Source organism: Pseudophryne corroboree, chromosome 4 (genome assembly GCF_028390025.1).
Source record: "Pseudophryne corroboree isolate aPseCor3 chromosome 4, aPseCor3.hap2, whole genome shotgun sequence".
Taxonomy (NCBI): Eukaryota; Metazoa; Chordata; class Amphibia; order Anura; family Myobatrachidae; genus Pseudophryne; species Pseudophryne corroboree.
Window position 1 is genome coordinate 26063464 of NC_086447.1, and position 21120 is coordinate 26084583.

A 21120-nucleotide genomic window follows, 5' to 3' on the forward strand; every position below is an offset into this window, starting at 1 on the left:
AAGGGAAATTGACTTTTGATATTCTGCAATATGATTTTTTGCTTGCTTTTTCATTGAGCAATGCAACAGTATATATTTATCAAAATATAAATTATTGAATTCAAAGCGTTTAGGTAACAAAATATGTTTTTGCCAATTTCGAACTGGGGACCTTTCACGTGTGAGGCAAACATGAAATCACTACACTACAGATACTACATGAAAAATTTGCGACCATCATCCAATAAAAAATGATCTTTGACATTCAGTATGGCATGCTAAAATAAACTTTTTATCTGATTGTATTTTTATTGAGCATTTTACCCAAAAATTCATTGTTTTAAAATTCTAAAGCTAAAAGATTGTTTCTGCCCAGTTTCGAACTGGGGACCTTTCGCGTGTTAGGCGAACGTAATAACCACTACACTACAGAAACTGACTCTCGTGGATCCCACCCCTATCTAGTCTGGAAGTACAAATGACACATGCTTTTCTTAGAAATATAATTTTTTCTAAACTTTTTTCCTATTTTCTAATATTTTTGACGCTATTTTTCCACTTTGCATTTCAAGAGGACACATTCACTTATTATCAATTCTGATCATTGTATTTACTAAAAAAATATTTTTTAATGTATTTCTGACCAATTTTGAAGGGGGACCTTATGCATATTGGGTAAATGTGAATAACTCTACACTACAGGTACTTCATGAATGCAACACCATCCAATATGCATGGTAGAAGGGAAATTGACTTTTGATATTCTGCAATATGATTTTTGCTTGCTTTTTCATTGAGCAATGCAACAGTAGATAGTTATCAAAATATAAATTATTGAATTCAAAGTGTTTAGGTAACAAAATATGTTTCTGCCCAGTTTCGAACTGGGGACCTTTCGCGTGTGAGGCAAACGTGATAACCACTACACTACAGAAACTACATGAAAACAGCATCTCCCGCCATCCAATAAAAAATGATCTTTGACATACATTATGGCATTCTATAATAAAATTTTTATATGATTGCATTTTTATTTGGCATTTCAACCAAAAATCCCTTGTTTTAAAATTCTAAAGATAACAGCACATTTCTGCCCAGTTTCGAACTGGGGACCTTTTGTGTTTTAGGCGAATGTGATAACCACTACAATACAGAAACTGACTTTTGAAGATCTCATCACTATGGAGTCGGGAAGTACCATTGGCAAACCGTTTTCTTAGAATTTTTTTTTTCTAAACTTATTTTTCTATTTTCTAATAATTTCTATGCTATTTTTTCCACTTTGCATTTCAAGAGGACACATTCACTTATTAATAGTTCTGATCATTGTATTTAATAAAAAAATCTATTTTTAATGTATTTCTGACCAATTTTGAAGGGGAACCTTATGCATATTGGCTAAATGTGAATAATACTACACTACAGGTACTTCATGAATGCAACACCATCCAATATGCATGGTAGAAGGGAAATTGACTTTTGATATTCTGCAATATGATTTTTTGCTTGCTTTTTCATTGAGCAATGCAACAGTATATATTTATCAAAATATAAATTATTGAATTCAAAGTGTTTAGGTAACAAAATATGTTTCTGCCAATTTCGAACTGGGGACCTTTCACGTGTGAGGCAAACATGAAATCACTACACTACAGATACTACATGAAAAATTTGCGACCATCATCCAATAAAAAATGATCTTTGACATTCAGTATGGCATGCTAAAATAAACTTTTTATCTGATTGTATTTTTATTGAGCATTTTACCCAAAAATTCATTGTTTTAAAATTCTAAAGCTAAAAGATTGTTTCTGCCCAGTTTCGAACTGGGGACCTTTCGCGTGTTAGGCGAACGTAATAACCACTACACTACAGAAACTGACTCTCGTGGATCCCACCCCTATCTAGTCTGGAAGTACAAATGACACATGCTTTTCTTAGAAATATAATTTTTTCTAAACTTTTTTCCTATTTTCTAATATTTTTGACGCTATTTTTCCACTTTGCATTTCAAGAGGACACATTCACTTATTATCAATTCTGATCATTGTATTTACTAAAAAAATATTTTTTAATGTATTTCTGACCAATTTTGAAGGGGGACCTTATGCATATTGGGTAAATGTGAATAACTCTACACTACAGGTACTTCATGAATGCAACACCATCCAGTATGCATGGTAGAAGGGAAATTGACTTTTGATATTCTGCAATATGATTTTTGCTTGCTTTTTCATTGAGCAATGCAACAGTAGATAGTTATCAAAATATAAATTATTGAATTCAAAGTGTTTAGGTAACAAAATATGTTTCTGCCCAGTTTCGAACTGGGGACCTTTCGCGTGTGAGGCAAACGTGATAACCACTACACTACAGAAACTACATGAAAACAGCATCTCCCGCCATCCAATAAAAAATGATCTTTGACATACATTATGGCATTCTATAATAAAATTTTTATATGATTGCATTTTTATTTGGCATTTCAACCAAAAATCCCTTGTTTTAAAATTCTAAAGATAACAGCACATTTCTGCCCAGTTTCGAACTGGGGACCTTTTGTGTTTTAGGCGAATGTGATAACCACTACAATACAGAAACTGACTTTTGAAGATCTCATCACTATGGAGTCGGGAATTACCATTGGCAAACCGTTTTCTTAGAATTTTTTTTTTCTAAACTTATTTTTCTATTTTCTAATAATTTCTATGCTATTTTTTCCACTTTGCATTTCAAGAGGACACATTCACTTATTAATAGTTCTGATCATTGTATTTAATAAAAAAATCTATTTTTAATGTATTTCTGACCAATTTTGAAGGGGAACCTTATGCATATTCGCTAAATGTGAATATTACTACACTACAGGTACTTCATGAATGCAACACCATCCAATATGCATGGTAGAAGGGAAATTGACATTTGATATTCTGCAATATGATTTTTTGCTTGCTTTTTCATTGAGCAATGCAACAGAATATAGTTATCAAAATATAAATTATTGAATTCAAAGTGTTTAGGTAACAAAATATGTTTCTGCCCAGTTTTGAACTGAGGACCTTGCGCGTGTGAGGCGAAAGTGATAACCACTACACTACAGAAACTACATGGAAACAGCATCTCCCGCCATCCAATAAAAAATTATCTTTGACATACATTATGGCATTCTGAAATAAACTTTTTATATGATTGCATTTTTATTTGGCATTTCAACCAAAAATCCCTTGTTTTAAAATTCTAAAGATAACAGCACATTTCTGCCCAGTTTCGAACTGAGGACCTTTTGTGTTTTAGGCGAATGTGATAACCACTACAATACAGAAACTGACTTTTGAAGATCTCATCACTATGGAGTCGGGAAGTACCATTGGCAAACCGTTTTCTTAGAATTTTTTTTTCTAAACTTATTTTTCTATTTTCTAATAATTTCTATGCTATTTTTTCCACTTTGCATTTCAAGAGGACACATTCACTTATTAATAGTTCTGATCATTGTATTTAATAAAAAAAAATTCTATTTTTAATGTATTTCTGACCAATTTTGAAGGGGAACCTTATGCATATTCGCTAAATGTGAATAATACTACACTACAGGTACTTCATGAATGCAACACCATCCAATATGCATGGTAGAAGGGAAATTGACTTTTGATATTCTGCAATATGATTTTTTGCTTGCTTTTTCATTGAGCAATGCAACAGTATATAGTTATCAAAATATAAATTATTGAATTCAAAGTGTTTAGGTAACAAAATATGTTTCTGCCAATTTCGAACTGGGGACCTTTCACGTGTGAGGCAAACATGAAATCACCACACTACAGATACTACATGAAAAATTTGCGACCATCATCCAATAAAAAATGATCTTTGACATTCAGTATGGCATGCTAAAATAAACTTTTTATCTGATTGTATTTTTATTGAGCATTTTTCCCAAAAATTCATTGTTTTAAAATTCTAAAGCTAAAAGATTGTTTCTGCTCAGTTTTGAACTGGGGACCTTTCGCGTGTTAGGCGAACGTAATAACCACTACACTACAGAAACTGACTCTCGTGGATCCCACCCCTATCTAGTCTGGAAGCACAAATGACACATGCTTTTCTTAGAAATATAATTTTTTCTAAACTTTTTTCCTATTTTCTAATATTTTTGACGCTATTTTTCCACTTTGCATTTCAAGAGGACACATTCACTTATTATCAATTCTGATCATTGTATTTACTAAAAAAATATTTTTTAATGTATTTCTGACCAATTTTGAAGGGGGACCTTATGCATATTGGGTAAATGTGAATAACTCTACACTACAGGTACTTCATGAATGCAACACCATCCAATATGCATGGTAGAAGGGAAATTGACTTTTGATATTCTGCAATATGATTTTTTGCTTGCTTTTTTATTGAGCAATGCAACAGTATATATTTATCAAAATATAAATTATTGAATTCAAAGTGTTTAGGTAACAAAATATGTTTCTGCCCAGTTTTGAACTGGGGATCTTTCGCGTGTGAGGCAAACGTGATAACCACTACACTACAGAAACTACATGGAAACAGCATCTCCCGCCATCCAATAAAAAATGATCTTTGACATACATTATGGCATTCTGAAATAAACTTTTTATATGATTGCATTTTTATTTGGCATTTCAACCAAAAATCCCTTGTTTTAAAATTCTAAAGATAACAGCACATTTCTGCCCAGTTTCGAACTGGGGACCTTTTGTGTTTTAGGCAAATGTGATAACCACTACAATACAGAAACTGACTTTTGAAGATCTCATTACTATCGAGTCGGGAAGTACCATTGGCAAACCGTTTTCTTAGAATTTTTTTTTCTAAACTTATTTTTCTATTTTCTAATAATTTCTATGCTATTTTTTCCACTTTGCATTTCAAGAGGACACATTCACTTATTAATAGTTCTGATCATTGTATTTAATAAAAAAATCTTTTTTTAATGTATTTCTGACCAATTTTGAAGGGGAACCTTATGCATATTGGCTAAATGTGAATAATACTACACTACAGGTACTTCCTGAATGCAACACCATCCAATATGCATGGTAGAAGGGAAATTGACTTTTGATATTCTGCAATATGATTTTTTGCTTGCTTTTTTATTGAGCAATGCAACAGTATATATTTATCAAAATATAAATTATTGAATTCAAAGTGTTTAGGTAACAAAATATGTTTCTGCCAATTTCGAACTGGGGACCTTTCACGTGTGAGGCAAACATGAAATCACTACACTACAGATACTACATGAAAAATTTGCGACCATCATCCAATAAAAAATGATCTTTGACATTCAGTATGGCATGCTAAAATAAACTTTTTATCTGATTGTATTTTTATTGAGCATTTTACCCAAAAATTCATTGTTTTAAAATTCTAAAGCTAAAAGATTGTTTCTGCCCAGTTTCGAACTGGGGACCTTTCGCGTGTTAGGCGAACGTAATAACCACTACACTACAGAAACTGACTCTCGTGGATCCCACCCCTATCTAGTCTGGAAGTACAAATGACACATGCTTTTCTTAGAAATATAATTTTTTCTAAACTTTTTTCCTATTTTCTAATATTTTTGACGCTATTTTTCCACTTTGCATTTCAAGAGGACACATTCACTTATTATCAATTCTGATCATTGTATTTACTAAAAAAATTTTTTTTAATGTATTTCTGACCAATTTTGAAGGGGGACCTTATGCATATTGGGTAAATGTGAATAACTCTACACTACAGGTACTTCATGAATGCAACACCATCCAGTATGCATGGTAGAAGGGAAATTGACTTTTGATATTCTGCAATATGATTTTTGCTTGCTTTTTCATTGAGCAATGCAACAGTAGATAGTTATCAAAATATAAATTATTGAATTCAAAGTGTTTAGGTAACAAAATATGTTTCTGCCCAGTTTCGAACTGGGGACCTTTCGCGTGTGAGGCAAACGTGATAACCACTACACTACAGAAACTACATGAAAACAGCATCTCCCGCCATCCAATAAAAAATGATCTTTGACATACATTATGGCATTCTATAATAAAATTTTTATATGATTGCATTTTTATTTGGCATTTCAACCAAAAATCCCTTGTTTTAAAATTCTAAAGATAACAGCACATTTCTGCCCAGTTTCGAACTGGGGACCTTTTGTGTTTTAGGCGAATGTGATAACCACTACAATACAGAAACTGACTTTTGAAGATCTCATCACTATGGAGTCGGGAATTACCATTGGCAAACCGTTTTCTTAGAATTTTTTTTTTCTAAACTTATTTTTCTATTTTCTAATAATTTCTATGCTATTTTTTCCACTTTGCATTTCAAGAGGACACATTCACTTATTAATAGTTCTGATCATTGTATTTAATAAAAAAATCTATTTTTAATGTATTTCTGACCAATTTTGAAGGGGAACCTTATGCATATTCGCTAAATGTGAATATTACTACACTACAGGTACTTCATGAATGCAACACCATCCAATATGCATGGTAGAAGGGAAATTGACATTTGATATTCTGCAATATGATTTTTTGCTTGCTTTTTCATTGAGCAATGCAACAGAATATAGTTATCAAAATATAAATTATTGAATTCAAGGTGTTTAGGTAACAAAATATGTTTCTGCCCAGTTTTGAACTGAGGACCTTTCGCGTGTGAGTCGAAAGTGATAACCACTACACTACAGAAACTACATGGAAACAGCATCTCCCGCCATCCAATAAAAAATTATCTTTGACATACATTATGGCATTCTGAAATAAACTTTTTATATGATTGCATTTTTATTTGGCATTTCAACCAAAAATCCCTTGTTTTAAAATTCTAAAGATAACAGCACATTTCTGCCCAGTTTCGAACTGGGGACCTTTTGTGTTTTAGGCGAATGTGATAACCACTACAATACAGAAACTGACTTTTGAAGATCTCATCACTATGGAGTCGGGAAGTACCATTGGCAAACCGTTTTCTTAGAATTTTTTTTTCTAAACTTATTTTTCTATTTTCTAATAATTTCTATGCTATTTTTTCCACTTTGCATTTCAAGAGGACACATTCACTTATTAATAGTTCTGATCATTGTATTTAATAAAAAAAAATTCTATTTTTAATGTATTTCTGACCAATTTTGAAGGGGAACCTTATGCATATTCGCTAAATGTGAATAATACTACACTACAGGTACTTCATGAATGCAACACCATCCAATATGCATGGTAGAAGGGAAATTGACTTTTGATATTCTGCAATATGATTTTTTGCTTGCTTTTTCATTGAGCAATGCAACAGTATATAGTTATCAAAATATAAATTATTGAATTCAAAGTGTTTAGGTAACAAAATATGTTTCTGCCAATTTCGAACTGGGGACCTTTCACGTGTGAGGCAAACATGAAATCACTACACTACAGATACTACATGAAAAATTTGCGACCATCATCCAATAAAAAATGATCTTTGACATTCAGTATGGCATGCTAAAATAAACTTTTTATCTGATTGTATTTTTATTGAGCATTTTTCCCAAAAATTCATTGTTTTAAAATTCTAAAGCTAAAAGATTGTTTCTGCTCAGTTTCGAACTGGGGACCTTTCGCGTGTTAGGCGAACGTAATAACCACTACACTACAGAAACTGACTCTCGTGGATCCCACCCCTATCTAGTCTGGAAGTACAAATGACACATGCTTTTCTTAGAAATATAATTTTTTCTAAACTTTTTTCCTATTTTCTAATATTTTTGACGCTATTTTTCCACTTTGCATTTCAAGAGGACACATTCACTTATTATCAATTCTGATCATTGTATTTACTAAAAAAATATTTTTTAATGTATTTCTGACCAATTTTGAAGGGGGACCTTATGCATATTGGGTAAATGTGAATAACTCTACACTACAGGTACTTCATGAATGCAACACCATCCAATATGCATGGTAGAAGGGAAATTGACTTTTGATATTCTGCAATATGATTTTTTGCTTGCTTTTTTATTGAGCAATGCAACAGTATATATTTATCAAAATATAAATTATTGAATTCAAAGTGTTTAGGTAACAAAATATGTTTCTGCCCAGTTTTGAACTGGGGATCTTTCACGTGTGAGGCAAACGTGATAACCACTACACTACAGAAACTACATGGAAACAGCATCTCCCGCCATCCAATAAAAAATGATCTTTGACATACATTATGGCATTCTGAAATAAACTTTTTATATGATTGCATTTTTATTTGGCATTTCAACCAAAAATCCCTTGTTTTAAAATTCTAAAGATAACAGCACATTTCTGCCCAGTTTCGAACTGGGGACCTTTTGTGTTTTAGGCAAATGTGATAACCACTACAATACAGAAACTGACTTTTGAAGATCTCATTACTATCGAGTCGGGAAGTACCATTGGCAAACCGTTTTCTTAGAATTTTTTTTTCTAAACTTATTTTTCTATTTTCTAATAATTTCTATGCTATTTTTTCCACTTTGCATTTCAAGAGGACACATTCACTTATTAATAGTTCTGATCATTGTATTTAATAAAAAAATCTTTTTTTAATGTATTTCTGACCAATTTTGAAGGGGAACCTTATGCATATTGGCTAAATGTGAATAATACTACACTACAGGTACTTCCTGAATGCAACACCATCCAATATGCATGGTAGAAGGGAAATTGACTTTTGATATTCTGCAATATGATTTTTTGCTTGCTTTTTTATTGAGCAATGCAACAGTATATATTTATCAAAATATAAATTATTGAATTCAAAGTGTTTAGGTAACAAAATATGTTTCTGCCAATTTCGAACTGGGGACCTTTCACGTGTGAGGCAAACATGAAATCACTACACTACAGATACTACATGAAAAATTTGCGACCATCATCCAATAAAAAATGATCTTTGACATTCAGTATGGCATGCTAAAATAAACTTTTTATCTGATTGTATTTTTATTGAGCATTTTACCCAAAAATTCATTGTTTTAAAATTCTAAAGCTAAAAGATTGTTTCTGCCCAGTTTCGAACTGGGGACCTTTCGCGTGTTAGGCAAATGTGATAACCACTACGCTACAGAAAATGACTCTCGTGGATCCCATCACTATCTAGTCTGGAAGTACAAATGACACATGCTTTTCTTAGAAATATAATTTTTTCTAAACTTTTTTCCTATTTTCTAATAATTTTGACGCTATTTTTCCACTTTGCATTTCAAGAGGACACATTCACTTATTATCAATTCTGATCATTGTATTTACTAAAAAAATATTTTTTAATGTATTTCTGACCAATTTTGAAGGGGGACCTTATGCATATTGGGTAAATGTGAATAACTCAACACTACAGGTACTTCATGAATGCAACACCATCCAATATGCATGGTAGAAGGGAAATTGACTTTTGATATTCTGCAATATGATTTTTGCTTGCTTTTTCATTGAGCAATGCAACAGTAGATAGTTATCAAAATATAAATTATTGAATTCAAAGTGTTTAGGTAACAAAATATGTTTCTGCCCAGTTTTGAACTGGGGATCTTTCGCGTGTGAGGCGAACGTGATAAACACTACACTACAGAAACTACATGGAAACAGCATCTCCCGCCATCCAATAAAAAATGATCTTTGACATACATTATGGCATTCTGAAATAAACTTTTTATATGATTGCATTTTTATTTGGCATTTCAACCAAAAATCCCTTGTTTTAAAATTCTAAAGATAACAGCACATTTCTGCCCAGTTTCGAACTGGGGACCTTTTGTGTTTTAGGCGAATGTGATAACCACTACAATACAGAAACTGACTTTTGAAGATCTCATCACTATGGAGTCGGGAAGTACCATTGGCAAACCGTTTTCATAGAATTTTTTTTTCTAAACTTATTTTTCTATTTTCTAATAATTTCTATGCTATTTTTTCCACTTTGCATTTCAAGAGGACACATTCACTTATTAATAGTTCTGATCATTGTATTTAATAAAAAAATCTTTTTTTAATGTATTTCTGACCAATTTTGAAGGGGAACCTTATGCATATTGGCTAAATGTGAATAATACTACACTACAGGTACTTCCTGAATGCAACACCATCCAATATGCATGGTAGAAGGGAAATTGACTTTTGATATTCTGCAATATGATTTTTTGCTTGCTTTTTTATTGAGCAATGCAACAGTATATATTTATCAAAATATAAATTATTGAATTCAAAGTGTTTAGGTAACAAAATATGTTTCTGCCAATTTCGAACTGGGGACCTTTCACGTGTGAGGCAAACATGAAATCACTACACTACAGATACTACATGAAAAATTTGCGACCATCATCCAATAAAAAATGATCTTTGACATTCAGTATGGCATGCTAAAATAAACTTTTTATCTGATTGTATTTTTATTGAGCATTTTACCCAAAAATTCATTGTTTTAAAATTCTAAAGCTAAAAGATTGTTTCTGCCCAGTTTCGAACTGGGGACCTTTCGCGTGTTAGGCGAACGTAATAACCACTACACTACAGAAACTGACTCTCGTGGATCCCACCCCTATCTAGTCTGGAAGTACAAATGACACATGCTTTTCTTAGAAATATAATTTTTTCTAAACTTTTTTCCTATTTTCTAATATTTTTGACGCTATTTTTCCACTTTGCATTTCAAGAGGACACATTCACTTATTATCAATTCTGATCATTGTATTTACTAAAAAAATTTTTTTTAATGTATTTCTGACCAATTTTGAAGGGGGACCTTATGCATATTGGGTAAATGTGAATAACTCTACACTACAGGTACTTCATGAATGCAACACCATCCAGTATGCATGGTAGAAGGGAAATTGACTTTTGATATTCTGCAATATGATTTTTGCTTGCTTTTTCATTGAGCAATGCAACAGTAGATAGTTATCAAAATATAAATTATTGAATTCAAAGTGTTTAGGTAACAAAATATGTTTCTGCCCAGTTTCGAACTGGGGACCTTTCGCGTGTGAGGCAAACGTGATAACCACTACACTACAGAAACTACATGAAAACAGCATCTCCCGCCATCCAATAAAAAATGATCTTTGACATACATTATGGCATTCTATAATAAAATTTTTATATGATTGCATTTTTATTTGGCATTTCAACCAAAAATCCCTTGTTTTAAAATTCTAAAGATAACAGCACATTTCTGCCCAGTTTCGAACTGGGGACCTTTTGTGTTTTAGGCGAATGTGATAACCACTACAATACAGAAACTGACTTTTGAAGATCTCATCACTATGGAGTCGGGAATTACCATTGGCAAACCGTTTTCTTAGAATTTTTTTTTTCTAAACTTATTTTTCTATTTTCTAATAATTTCTATGCTATTTTTTCCACTTTGCATTTCAAGAGGACACATTCACTTATTAATAGTTCTGATCATTGTATTTAATAAAAAAATCTATTTTTAATGTATTTCTGACCAATTTTGAAGGGGAACCTTATGCATATTCGCTAAATGTGAATATTACTACACTACAGGTACTTCATGAATGCAACACCATCCAATATGCATGGTAGAAGGGAAATTGACATTTGATATTCTGCAATATGATTTTTTGCTTGCTTTTTCATTGAGCAATGCAACAGAATATAGTTATCAAAATATAAATTATTGAATTCAAAGTGTTTAGGTAACAAAATATGTTTCTGCCCAGTTTTGAACTGAGGACCTTTCGCGTGTGAGTCGAAAGTGATAACCACTACACTACAGAAACTACATGGAAACAGCATCTCCCGCCATCCAATAAAAAATTATCTTTGACATACATTATGGCATTCTGAAATAAACTTTTTATATGATTGCATTTTTATTTGGCATTTCAACCAAAAATCCCTTGTTTTAAAATTCTAAAGATAACAGCACATTTCTGCCCAGTTTCGAACTGGGGACCTTTTGTGTTTTAGGCGAATGTGATAACCACTACAATACAGAAACTGACTTTTGAAGATCTCATCACTATGGAGTCGGGAAGTACCATTGGCAAACCGTTTTCTTAGAATTTTTTTTTCTAAACTTATTTTTCTATTTTCTAATAATTTCTATGCTATTTTTTCCACTTTGCATTTCAAGAGGACACATTCACTTATTAATAGTTCTGATCATTGTATTTAATAAAAAAAAATTCTATTTTTAATGTATTTCTGACCAATTTTGAAGGGGAACCTTATGCATATTCGCTAAATGTGAATAATACTACACTACAGGTACTTCATGAATGCAACACCATCCAATATGCATGGTAGAAGGGAAATTGACTTTTGATATTCTGCAATATGATTTTTTGCTTGCTTTTTCATTGAGCAATGCAACAGTATATAGTTATCAAAATATAAATTATTGAATTCAAAGTGTTTAGGTAACAAAATATGTTTCTGCCAATTTCGAACTGGGGACCTTTCACGTGTGAGGCAAACATGAAATCACCACACTACAGATACTACATGAAAAATTTGCGACCATCATCCAATAAAAAATGATCTTTGACATTCAGTATGGCATGCTAAAATAAACTTTTTATCTGATTGTATTTTTATTGAGCATTTTTCCCAAAAATTCATTGTTTTAAAATTCTAAAGCTAAAAGATTGTTTCTGCTCAGTTTCGAACTGGGGACCTTTCGCGTGTTAGGCGAACGTAATAACCACTACACTACAGAAACTGACTCTCGTGGATCCCACCCCTATCTAGTCTGGAAGTACAAATGACACATGCTTTTCTTAGAAATATAATTTTTTCTAAACTTTTTTCCTATTTTCTAATATTTTTGACGCTATTTTTCCACTTTGCATTTCAAGAGGACACATTCACTTATTATCAATTCTGATCATTGTATTTACTAAAAAAATATTTTTTAATGTATTTCTGACCAATTTTGAAGGGGGACCTTATGCATATTGGGTAAATGTGAATAACTCTACACTACAGGTACTTCATGAATGCAACACCATCCAATATGCATGGTAGAAGGGAAATTGACTTTTGATATTCTGCAATATGATTTTTTGCTTGCTTTTTTATTGAGCAATGCAACAGTATATATTTATCAAAATATAAATTATTGAATTCAAAGTGTTTAGGTAACAAAATATGTTTCTGCCCAGTTTTGAACTGGGGATCTTTCGCGTGTGAGGCAAACGTGATAACCACTACACTACAGAAACTACATGGAAACAGCATCTCCCGCCATCCAATAAAAAATGATCTTTGACATACATTATGGCATTCTGAAATAAACTTTTTATATGATTGCATTTTTATTTGGCATTTCAACCAAAAATCCCTTGTTTTAAAATTCTAAAGATAACAGCACATTTCTGCCCAGTTTCGAACTGGGGACCTTTTGTGTTTTAGGCAAATGTGATAACCACTACAATACAGAAACTGACTTTTGAAGATCTCATTACTATCGAGTCGGGAAGTACCATTGGCAAACCGTTTTCTTAGAATTTTTTTTTCTAAACTTATTTTTCTATTTTCTAATAATTTCTATGCTATTTTTTCCACTTTGCATTTCAAGAGGACACATTCACTTATTAATAGTTCTGATCATTGTATTTAATAAAAAAATCTTTTTTTAATGTATTTCTGACCAATTTTGAAGGGGAACCTTATGCATATTGGCTAAATGTGAATAATACTACACTACAGGTACTTCCTGAATGCAACACCATCCAATATGCATGGTAGAAGGGAAATTGACTTTTGATATTCTGCAATATGATTTTTTGCTTGCTTTTTTATTGAGCAATGCAACAGTATATATTTATCAAAATATAAATTATTGAATTCAAAGTGTTTAGGTAACAAAATATGTTTCTGCCAATTTCGAACTGGGGACCTTTCACGTGTGAGGCAAACATGAAATCACTACACTACAGATACTACATGAAAAATTTGCGACCATCATCCAATAAAAAATGATCTTTGACATTCAGTATGGCATGCTAAAATAAACTTTTTATCTGATTGTATTTTTATTGAGCATTTTACCCAAAAATTCATTGTTTTAAAATTCTAAAGCTAAAAGATTGTTTCTGCCCAGTTTCGAACTGGGGACCTTTCGCGTGTTAGGCAAATGTGATAACCACTACGCTACAGAAAATGACTCTCGTGGATCCCATCACTATCTAGTCTGGAAGTACAAATGACACATGCTTTTCTTAGAAATATAATTTTTTCTAAACTTTTTTCCTATTTTCTAATAATTTTGACGCTATTTTTCCACTTTGCATTTCAAGAGGACACATTCACTTATTATCAATTCTGATCATTGTATTTACTAAAAAAATATTTTTTAATGTATTTCTGACCAATTTTGAAGGGGGACCTTATGCATATTGGGTAAATGTGAATAACTCAACACTACAGGTACTTCATGAATGCAACACCATCCAATATGCATGGTAGAAGGGAAATTGACTTTTGATATTCTGCAATATGATTTTTGCTTGCTTTTTCATTGAGCAATGCAACAGTAGATAGTTATCAAAATATAAATTATTGAATTCAAAGTGTTTAGGTAACAAAATATGTTTCTGCCCAGTTTTGAACTGGGGATCTTTCGCGTGTGAGGCGAACGTGATAAACACTACACTACAGAAACTACATGGAAACAGCATCTCCCGCCATCCAATAAAAAATGATCTTTGACATACATTATGGCATTCTGAAATAAACTTTTTATATGATTGCATTTTTATTTGGCATTTCAACCAAAAATCCCTTGTTTTAAAATTCTAAAGATAACAGCACATTTCTGCCCAGTTTCGAACTGGGGACCTTTTGTGTTTTAGGCGAATGTGATAACCACTACAATACAGAAACTGACTTTTGAAGATCTCATCACTATGGAGTCGGGAAGTACCATTGGCAAACCGTTTTCATAGAATTTTTTTTTCTAAACTTATTTTTCTATTTTCTAATAATTTCTATGCTATTTTTTCCACTTTGCATTTCAAGAGGACACATTCACTTATTAATAGTTCTGATCATTGTATTTAATAAAAAAATCTATTTTTAATGTATTTCTGACCAATTTTGAAGGGGAACCTTATGCATATTGGCTAAATGTGAATAATACTACACTACAGGTACTTCATGAATGCAACACCATCCAATATGCATGGTAGAAGGGAAATTGACTTTTGATATTCTGCAATATGATTTTTTGCTTGCTTTTTCATTGAGCAATGCAACAGTATATATTTATCAAAATATAAATTATTGAATTCAAAGCGTTTAGGTAACAAAATATGTTTTTGCCAATTTCGAACTGGGGACCTTTCACGTGTGAGGCAAACATGAAATCACTACACTACAGATACTACATGAAAAATTTGCGACCATCATCCAATAAAAAATGATCTTTGACATTCAGTATGGCATGCTAAAATAAACTTTTTATCTGATTGTATTTTTATTGAGCATTTTACCCAAAAATTCATTGTTTTAAAATTCTAAAGCTAAAAGATTGTTTCTGCCCAGTTTCGAACTGGGGACCTTTCGCGTGTTAGGCGAACGTAATAACCACTACACTACAGAAACTGACTCTCGTGGATCCCACCCCTATCTAGTCTGGAAGTACAAATGACACATGCTTTTCTTAGAAATATAATTTTTTCTAAACTTTTTTCCTATTTTCTAATATTTTTGACGCTATTTTTCCACTTTGCATTTCAAGAGGACACATTCACTTATTATCAATTCTGATCATTGTATTTACTAAAAAAATATTTTTTAATGTATTTCTGACCAATTTTGAAGGGGGACCTTATGCATATTGGGTAAATGTGAATAACTCTACACTACAGGTACTTCATGAATGCAACACCATCCAGTATGCATGGTAGAAGGGAAATTGACTTTTGATATTCTGCAATATGATTTTTGCTTGCTTTTTCATTGAGCAATGCAACAGTAGATAGTTATCAAAATATAAATTATTGAATTCAAAGTGTTTAGGTAACAAAATATGTTTCTGCCCAGTTTCGAACTGGGGACCTTTCGCGTGTGAGGCAAACGTGATAACCACTACACTACAGAAACTACATGAAAACAGCATCTCCCGCCATCCAATAAAAAATGATCTTTGACATACATTATGGCATTCTATAATAAAATTTTTATATGATTGCATTTTTATTTGGCATTTCAACCAAAAATCCCTTGTTTTAAAATTCTAAAGATAACAGCACATTTCTGCCCAGTTTCGAACTGGGGACCTTTTGTGTTTTAGGCGAATGTGATAACCACTACAATACAGAAACTGACTTTTGAAGATCTCATCACTATGGAGTCGGGAATTACCATTGGCAAACCGTTTTCTTAGAATTTTTTTTTTCTAAACTTATTTTTCTATTTTCTAATAATTTCTATGCTATTTTTTCCACTTTGCATTTCAAGAGGACACATTCACTTATTAATAGTTCTGATCATTGTATTTAATAAAAAAATCTATTTTTAATGTATTTCTGACCAATTTTGAAGGGGAACCTTATGCATATTCGCTAAATGTGAATATTACTACACTACAGGTACTTCATGAATGCAACACCATCCAATATGCATGGTAGAAGGGAAATTGACATTTGATATTCTGCAATATGATTTTTTGCTTGCTTTTTCATTGAGCAATGCAACAGAATATAGTTATCAAAATATAAATTATTGAATTCAAAGTGTTTAGGTAACAAAATATGTTTCTGCCCAGTTTTGAACTGAGGACCTTTCGCGTGTGAGGCGAAAGTGATAACCACTACACTACAGAAACTACATGGAAACAGCATCTCCCGCCATCCAATAAAAAATTATCTTTGACATACATTATGGCATTCTGAAATAAACTTTTTATATGATTGCATTTTTATTTGGCATTTCAACCAAAAATCCCTTGTTTTAAAATTCTAAAGATAACAGCACATTTCTGCCCAGTTTCGAACTGGGGACCTTTTGTGTTTTAGGCGAATGTGATAACCACTACAATACAGAAACTGACTTTTGAAGATCTCATCACTATGGAGTCGGGAAGTACCATTGGCAAACCGTTTTCTTAGAATTTTTTTTTCTAAACTTATTTTTCTATTTTCTAATAATTTCTATGCTATTTTTTCCACTTTGCATTTCAAGAGGACACATTCACTTATTAATAGTTCTGATCATTGTATTTAATAAAAAAAATTATATTTTTAATGTATTTCTGACCAATTTTGAAGGGGAACCTTATGCATATTCGCTAAATGTGAATAATACTACACTACAGGTACTTCATGAATGCAACACCATCCAATATGCATGGTAGAAGGGAAATTGACTTTTGATATTCTGCAATATGATTTTTTGCTTGCTTTTTCATTGAGCAATGCAACAGTATATAGTTATCAAAATATAAATTATTGAATTCAAAGTGTTTAGGTAACAAAATATGTTTCTGCCAATTTCGAACTGGGGACCTTTCACGTGTGAGGCAAACATGAAATCACCACACTACAGATACTACATGAAAAATTTGCGACCATCATCCAATAAAAAATGATCTTTGACATTCAGTATGGCATGCTAAAATAAACTTTTTATCTGATTGTATTTTTATTGAGCATTTTTCCCAAAAATTCATTGTTTTAAAATTCTAAAGCTAAAAGATTGTTTCTGCTCAGTTTTGAACTGGGGACCTTTCGCGTGTTAGGCGAACGTAATAACCACTACACTACAGAAACTGACTCTCGTGGATCCCACCCCTATCTAGTCTGGAAGCACAAATGACACATGCTTTTCTTAGAAATATAATTTTTTCTAAACTTTTTTCCTATTTTCTAATATTTTTGACGCTATTTTTCCACTTTGCATTTCAAGAGGACACATTCACTTATTATCAATTCTGATCATTGTATTTACTAAAAAAATATTTTTTAATGTATTTCTGACCAATTTTGAAGGGGGACCTTATGCATATTGGGTAAATGTGAATAACTCTACACTACAGGTACTTCATGAATGCAACACCATCCAATATGCATGGTAGAAGGGAAATTGACTTTTGATATTCTGCAATATGATTTTTTGCTTGCTTTTTTATTGAGCAATGCAACAGTATATATTTATCAAAATATAAATTATTGAATTCAAAGTGTTTAGGTAACAAAATATGTTTCTGCCCAGTTTTGAACTGGGGATCTTTCGCGTGTGAGGCAAACGTGATAACCACTACACTACAGAAACTACATGGAAACAGCATCTCCCGCCATCCAATAAAAAATGATCTTTGACATACATTATGGCATTCTGAAATAAACTTTTTATATGATTGCATTTTTATTTGGCATTTCAACCAAAAATCCCTTGTTTTAAAATTCTAAAGATAACAGCACATTTCTGCCCAGTTTCGAACTGGGGACCTTTTGTGTTTTAGGCAAATGTGATAACCACTACAATACAGAAACTGACTTTTGAAGATCTCATTACTATCGAGTCGGGAAGTACCATTGGCAAACCGTTTTCTTAGAATTTTTTTTTCTAAACTTATTTTTCTATTTTCTAATAATTTCTATGCTATTTTTTCCACTTTGCATTTCAAGAGGACACATTCACTTATTAATAGTTCTGATCATTGTATTTAATAAAAAAATCTTTTTTTAATGTATTTCTGACCAATTTTGAAGGGGAACCTTATGCATATTGGCTAAATGTGAATAATACTACACTACAGGTACTTCCTGAATGCAACACCATCCAATATGCATGGTAGAAGGGAAATTGACTTTTGATATTCTGCAATATGATTTTTTGCTTGCTTTTTTATTGAGCAATGCAACAGTATATATTTATCAAAATATAAATTATTGAATTCAAAGTGTTTAGGTAACAAAATATGTTTCTGCCAATTTCGAACTGGGGACCTTTCACGTGTGAGGCAAACATGAAATCACTACACTACAGATACTACATGAAAAATTTGCGACCATCATCCAATAAAAAATGATCTTTGACATTCAGTATGGCATGCTAAAATAAACTTTTTATCTGATTGTATTTTTATTGAGCATTTTACCCAAAAATTCATTGTTTTAAAATTCTAAAGCTAAAAGATTGTTTCTGCCCAGTTTCGAACTGGGGACCTTTCGCGTGTTAGGCGAACGTAATAACCACTACACTACAGAAACTGACTCTCGTGGATCCCACCCCTATCTAGTCTGGAAGTACAAATGACACATGCTTTTCTTAGAAATATAATTTTTTCTAAACTTTTTTCCTATTTTCTAATATTTTTGACGCTATTTTTCCACTTTGCATTTCAAGAGGACACATTCACTTATTATCAATTCTGATCATTGTATTTACTAAAAAAATATTTTTTAATGTATTTCTGACCAATTTTGAAGGGGGACCTTATGCATATTGGGTAAATGTGAATAACTCTACACTACAGGTACTTCATGAATGCAACACCATCCAGTATGCATGGTAGAAGGGAAATTGACTTTTGATATTCTGCAATATGATTTTTGCTTGCTTTTTCATTGAGCAATGCAACAGTAGATAGTTATCAAAATATAAATTATTGAATTCAAAGTGTTTAGGTAACAAAATATGTTTCTGCCCAGTTTCGAACTGGGGACCTTTCGCGTGTGAGGCAAACGTGATAACCACTACACTACAGAAACTACATGAAAACAGCATCTCCCGCCATCCAATAAAAAATGATCTTTGACATACATTATGGCATTCTATAATAAAATTTTTATATGATTGCATTTTTATTTGGCATTTCAACCAAAAATCCCTTGTTTTAAAATTCTAAAGATAACAGCACATTTCTGCCCAGTTTCGAACTGGGGACCTTTTGTGTTTTAGGCGAATGTGATAACCACTACAATACAGAAACTGACTTTTGAAGATCTCATCACTATGGAGTCGGGAATTACCATTGGCAAACCGTTTTCTTAGAATTTTTTTTTTCTAAACTTATTTTTCTATTTTCTAATAATTTCTATGCTATTTTTTCCACTTTGCATTTCAAGAGGACACATTCACTTATTAATAGTTCTGATCATTGTATTTAATAAAAAAATCTATTTTTAATGTATTTCTGACCAATTTTGAAGGGGAACCTTATGCATATTCGCTAAATGTGAATATTACTACACTACAGGTACTTCATGAATGCAACACCATCCAATATGCATGGTAGAAGGGAAATTGACATTTGATATTCTGCAATATGATTTTTTGCTTGCTTTTTCATTGAGCAATGCAACAGAATATAGTTATCAAAATATAAATTATTGAATTCAAAGTGTTTAGGTAACAAAATATGTTTCTGCCCAGTTTTGAACTGAGGACCTTTCGCGTGTGAGTCGAAAGTGATAACCACTACACTACAGAAACTACATGGAAACAGCATCTCCCGCCATCCAATAAAAAATTATCTTTGACATACATTATGGCATTCTGAAATAAACTTTTTATATGATTGCATTTTTATTTGGCATTTCAACCAAAAATCCCTTGTTTTAAAATTCTAAAGATAACAGCACATTTCTGCCCAGTTTCGAACTGGGGACCTTTTGTGTTTTAGGCGAATGTGATAACCACTACAATACAGAAACTGACTTTTGAAGATCTCATCACTATGGAGTCGGGAAGTACCATTGGCAAACCGTTTTCTTAGAATTTTTTTTTCTAAACTTATTTTTCTATTTTCTAATAATTTCTATGCTATTTTTTCCACTTTGCATTTCAAGAGGACACATTCACTTATTAATAGTTCTGATCATTGTATTTAATAAAAAAAAATTCTATTTTTAATGTATTTCTGACCAATTTTGAAGGGGAACCTTATGCATATTCGCTAAATGTGAATAATACTACACTACAGGTACTTCATGAATGCAACACCATCCAATATGCATGGTAGAAGGGAAATTGACTTTTGATATTCTGCAATATGATTTTTTGCTTGCTTTTTCATTGAGCAATGCAACAGTATATAGTTATCAAAATATAAATTATTGAATTCAAAGTGTTTAGGTAACAAAATATGTTTCTGCCAATTTCGAACTGGGGACCTTTCACGTGTGAGGCAAACATGAAA

General features: G+C 31.9%; 27 non-coding genes across 27 annotated transcripts; all 27 read right to left on the bottom strand.

Moving 5' to 3' along the window:
* Nucleotides 1-342: 342 nt before the first annotated feature.
* On the bottom strand, nucleotides 343-415 carry TRNAV-AAC (transfer RNA valine (anticodon AAC)). The gene has a single exon. It is a non-coding gene; the product is annotated as a tRNA-Val (tRNA).
* A 428-nt stretch (nucleotides 416-843) lies between these two features.
* On the bottom strand, nucleotides 844-916 carry TRNAV-CAC (transfer RNA valine (anticodon CAC)). The gene has a single exon. It is a non-coding gene; the product is annotated as a tRNA-Val (tRNA).
* Nucleotides 917-1785: 869 nt separating this feature from the next.
* TRNAV-AAC (transfer RNA valine (anticodon AAC)) lies at nucleotides 1786-1858 on the bottom strand. Its single transcript has one exon. It is a non-coding gene; the product is annotated as a tRNA-Val (tRNA).
* A 428-nt stretch (nucleotides 1859-2286) lies between these two features.
* On the bottom strand, nucleotides 2287-2359 carry TRNAV-CAC (transfer RNA valine (anticodon CAC)). The gene has a single exon. It is a non-coding gene; the product is annotated as a tRNA-Val (tRNA).
* A 651-nt stretch (nucleotides 2360-3010) lies between these two features.
* On the bottom strand, nucleotides 3011-3083 carry TRNAV-CAC (transfer RNA valine (anticodon CAC)). The gene has a single exon. It is a non-coding gene; the product is annotated as a tRNA-Val (tRNA).
* Nucleotides 3084-3954: 871 nt separating this feature from the next.
* TRNAV-AAC (transfer RNA valine (anticodon AAC)) lies at nucleotides 3955-4027 on the bottom strand. Its single transcript has one exon. It is a non-coding gene; the product is annotated as a tRNA-Val (tRNA).
* Nucleotides 4028-4456: 429 nt separating this feature from the next.
* Nucleotides 4457-4529, bottom strand: TRNAV-CAC (transfer RNA valine (anticodon CAC)). The gene has a single exon. It is a non-coding gene; the product is annotated as a tRNA-Val (tRNA).
* Nucleotides 4530-5397: 868 nt separating this feature from the next.
* Nucleotides 5398-5470, bottom strand: TRNAV-AAC (transfer RNA valine (anticodon AAC)). The gene has a single exon. It is a non-coding gene; the product is annotated as a tRNA-Val (tRNA).
* A 428-nt stretch (nucleotides 5471-5898) lies between these two features.
* TRNAV-CAC (transfer RNA valine (anticodon CAC)) lies at nucleotides 5899-5971 on the bottom strand. Its single transcript has one exon. It is a non-coding gene; the product is annotated as a tRNA-Val (tRNA).
* Nucleotides 5972-6622: 651 nt separating this feature from the next.
* Nucleotides 6623-6695, bottom strand: TRNAV-CAC (transfer RNA valine (anticodon CAC)). Its single transcript has one exon. It is a non-coding gene; the product is annotated as a tRNA-Val (tRNA).
* An 871-nt stretch (nucleotides 6696-7566) lies between these two features.
* TRNAV-AAC (transfer RNA valine (anticodon AAC)) lies at nucleotides 7567-7639 on the bottom strand. Its single transcript has one exon. It is a non-coding gene; the product is annotated as a tRNA-Val (tRNA).
* A 429-nt stretch (nucleotides 7640-8068) lies between these two features.
* Nucleotides 8069-8141, bottom strand: TRNAV-CAC (transfer RNA valine (anticodon CAC)). Its single transcript has one exon. It is a non-coding gene; the product is annotated as a tRNA-Val (tRNA).
* A 1369-nt stretch (nucleotides 8142-9510) lies between these two features.
* TRNAV-CAC (transfer RNA valine (anticodon CAC)) lies at nucleotides 9511-9583 on the bottom strand. The gene has a single exon. It is a non-coding gene; the product is annotated as a tRNA-Val (tRNA).
* An 868-nt stretch (nucleotides 9584-10451) lies between these two features.
* Nucleotides 10452-10524, bottom strand: TRNAV-AAC (transfer RNA valine (anticodon AAC)). The gene has a single exon. It is a non-coding gene; the product is annotated as a tRNA-Val (tRNA).
* A 428-nt stretch (nucleotides 10525-10952) lies between these two features.
* Nucleotides 10953-11025, bottom strand: TRNAV-CAC (transfer RNA valine (anticodon CAC)). The gene has a single exon. It is a non-coding gene; the product is annotated as a tRNA-Val (tRNA).
* Nucleotides 11026-11676: 651 nt separating this feature from the next.
* TRNAV-CAC (transfer RNA valine (anticodon CAC)) lies at nucleotides 11677-11749 on the bottom strand. The gene has a single exon. It is a non-coding gene; the product is annotated as a tRNA-Val (tRNA).
* An 871-nt stretch (nucleotides 11750-12620) lies between these two features.
* On the bottom strand, nucleotides 12621-12693 carry TRNAV-AAC (transfer RNA valine (anticodon AAC)). The gene has a single exon. It is a non-coding gene; the product is annotated as a tRNA-Val (tRNA).
* Nucleotides 12694-13122: 429 nt separating this feature from the next.
* Nucleotides 13123-13195, bottom strand: TRNAV-CAC (transfer RNA valine (anticodon CAC)). Its single transcript has one exon. It is a non-coding gene; the product is annotated as a tRNA-Val (tRNA).
* Nucleotides 13196-14564: 1369 nt separating this feature from the next.
* Nucleotides 14565-14637, bottom strand: TRNAV-CAC (transfer RNA valine (anticodon CAC)). Its single transcript has one exon. It is a non-coding gene; the product is annotated as a tRNA-Val (tRNA).
* An 868-nt stretch (nucleotides 14638-15505) lies between these two features.
* Nucleotides 15506-15578, bottom strand: TRNAV-AAC (transfer RNA valine (anticodon AAC)). Its single transcript has one exon. It is a non-coding gene; the product is annotated as a tRNA-Val (tRNA).
* A 428-nt stretch (nucleotides 15579-16006) lies between these two features.
* TRNAV-CAC (transfer RNA valine (anticodon CAC)) lies at nucleotides 16007-16079 on the bottom strand. Its single transcript has one exon. It is a non-coding gene; the product is annotated as a tRNA-Val (tRNA).
* A 651-nt stretch (nucleotides 16080-16730) lies between these two features.
* Nucleotides 16731-16803, bottom strand: TRNAV-CAC (transfer RNA valine (anticodon CAC)). Its single transcript has one exon. It is a non-coding gene; the product is annotated as a tRNA-Val (tRNA).
* An 870-nt stretch (nucleotides 16804-17673) lies between these two features.
* Nucleotides 17674-17746, bottom strand: TRNAV-AAC (transfer RNA valine (anticodon AAC)). The gene has a single exon. It is a non-coding gene; the product is annotated as a tRNA-Val (tRNA).
* Nucleotides 17747-18175: 429 nt separating this feature from the next.
* Nucleotides 18176-18248, bottom strand: TRNAV-CAC (transfer RNA valine (anticodon CAC)). Its single transcript has one exon. It is a non-coding gene; the product is annotated as a tRNA-Val (tRNA).
* An 868-nt stretch (nucleotides 18249-19116) lies between these two features.
* On the bottom strand, nucleotides 19117-19189 carry TRNAV-AAC (transfer RNA valine (anticodon AAC)). Its single transcript has one exon. It is a non-coding gene; the product is annotated as a tRNA-Val (tRNA).
* A 428-nt stretch (nucleotides 19190-19617) lies between these two features.
* Nucleotides 19618-19690, bottom strand: TRNAV-CAC (transfer RNA valine (anticodon CAC)). The gene has a single exon. It is a non-coding gene; the product is annotated as a tRNA-Val (tRNA).
* A 651-nt stretch (nucleotides 19691-20341) lies between these two features.
* On the bottom strand, nucleotides 20342-20414 carry TRNAV-CAC (transfer RNA valine (anticodon CAC)). The gene has a single exon. It is a non-coding gene; the product is annotated as a tRNA-Val (tRNA).
* Between the last annotated feature and the right edge of the window lie 706 nt (nucleotides 20415-21120).